The sequence below is a fragment of the Berghia stephanieae genome, chromosome 2 (genome assembly GCF_034508935.2).
Source record: "Berghia stephanieae isolate SIO BIC M18660-M18661 chromosome 2, UCSD_Bste_1.3, whole genome shotgun sequence".
NCBI lineage: Eukaryota > Metazoa > Mollusca > Gastropoda > Nudibranchia > Aeolidiidae > Berghia > Berghia stephanieae.
Genome location: NC_088361.1, coordinates 554,677 through 557,176, shown reverse-complemented (window position 1 = coordinate 557,176; position 2,500 = coordinate 554,677).

Genomic DNA, 2,500 nt, shown 5'->3' with positions numbered 1-2,500 from the left:
ATGCTACAGTAGTGTGTCACCACTCTGTTAGAGTCGAAAGAGGGCGGGGCTCTGCAGTATGGGTTTGTGACGTCATCGGTGGCCATTAAATAGAAGAGGGGTGGGGCTGGTCATAATCTTGACAACAGGTTATAAATGACAGTTATAAAGAGAGACTGAGCGATATCCTTTGTTTTAGGATTAACAACTGTGCATTGTGACCAATGAGTTTGGTGAGAGCTTATTGTCTCTCATTAAGGCTAATCTCTTTAACTCTGACAAATGTTGAATTGTTGAGAAAAAAGATTGAAACTTCTTCCAATCTGAATAAGATATCGGCTTGCTTCATAGCTGCTTTTGGTTGACAAATCTACACGGGGCTGCCATATGGTTTTTGTTTCAATCAAATTGCTCTGTATGTGGTGGACTAAGAATATTATTTACTGGTTTGAGTTGACAATAAATGTGTAAAATGTTGAAATAGTGGACAGGAAACTGAATTTCGGTTAATCCCTAAGTGGACTGTACCTGAATCTTGAACGAAAAACTATCATATGGATATGATTATAGACAGATTGGTTTCTGGAATTATATTTCCGTCCTCCCTTGCCAACTCTGACGTTCTTGAAATTTAAAAGAAAATAGCCAGAAGGTTTCGGACTTAATTTTCTTTTTTTTCCAAAGGACAATAGTCATAAGGTAAATAATTTTTAAAAAATCCTTTTACAGCACAAGATGGCATGATTTTTTGTTTAAGAGTTTAGAGAAAAACTTGCACATGATAGTCTTCAGCTTTTTTTTTTTGTTTTTATTTTCTATATAGACTCCAACTCAGAGCCTGAAAGTGATGCAGAACAAAGTTCCATATCACATGATTCATTTGTGGTAAGTATGTACATTAAAATAAAATCATAACATTTGTATAGCGTTTATCCACAGTTGGCACCATGCTCAAAATGCTTCACATCACCATATTTTGTGGTGGACAAAACACATTTGCCACAAAAATGAGACCTGCAGTCTGTTAGGCGCAATACAATATTTCAGGACAAGGACAACACTGTTTTACACCAGTGAGATCTCCTAGTTTTTTGTTGTTAAAATTTTTTCTTTGCAGTGGACTTCGCCAACAATAACACTATTTTAAACCTTCCTCGTTATATTTTGAAGTGATATTCATTGATGAGCCATTCACATTTGAAGTCGTTTGTTTTTTATTTGACAAAATGTGAAAATGATGCGTTTCCAGGAAAAATTAAAATAGCTTCTGTTGGGATTATACTTTTGATCTCGCATTTTGTCCAAATTCTCTTGCATCGTAATGTTTATCAACTTTTTTTGTTAACTATATTGCAGTTGCAAGGTTAGGAAGTTCATATTGTTGCAATGACAACCGTTTATATGTCCAGAATCGTAGTGATATAAAAAATTGTTTTGTAGTTGTTGGTCCTGGTGTAGGATTTAAAGAGTTGGTTAAAAACGGTTTACTGAAACCCTGGTTGGTGTATCTATATTTATCCAAGCACAGTTGAACATATTAAATACTTAGACAATATGTCTGCCTTTCTCAACTCTTTTTTATTATACTTGCATTATTAACCAGCTAATTGTTTAGTTGGATTATTAAACAATGGCTCTTCATGTTTATTGTCAACATGAATAAATTGATTGATCTGTCATCTTTTCCACAAAATATACAGGGTCCCGATTTTGTTGCTGACTCCGAGTCTGATTCCTCTACGTACTCTGTGAGGTACCCAATGCTGAGTACATCATTGTCTCTGGAACCTAGTGCTCATTCCCCAACTCAGTCAGAGCCTCATCCACAACTATCACAGACTGAACCTCGTTGCCAGTCTGGGACCCAGGTTCAACCCGAATGCTATACACTTGCAAACCAACGTGTTACGTGCAATGGTGAGTCATTTTTTTGTCATTCTTCTCCTTTGATATTTGTGGGATCAATTTTAATTTACCCATTCCTTTTAAAAGAAAACTTCCACCCCCTCCATGGTGCTGCATTTGTGTTATTGCATTTTTTCTGTTTTGGCAGTGCTGCGTCGCAAAATACGCTACCATTTACATAACAAGCACAAATCCAAATTTGATAGGGTGGACATCTTAGAATCTGAAACCCCAATGTGTGAGTGATATCAGTGAAACCAGCCATAAAAATGTTCATGTTTATTTTATTGGGGGTTTTTTTGTCTGTAATAGACTTAAATTGCTTGTATTGTAAGTGTTAAAATGGTTTTTTTGTTACAACCCATCTATATATTAAAACTGTTTCTTTGTATTTTTATGATGCTTAAGGCTTTTTTTCACAGACCAGCTGGAAACTTAACGAGAATCAGAGTAGATAACATTTTTATTAATCTTGCAACCTAAACAGTATATGATGATTGGGAGCATTTAAAGAAAAGCACATTTTCTTTTTAATTTGTCGGTACTAAAATTATACTTTGATAATGTCTGCTGTGCTACAAACCCTTTTGACTTCCAGGTTCAATATTTTTCTTTA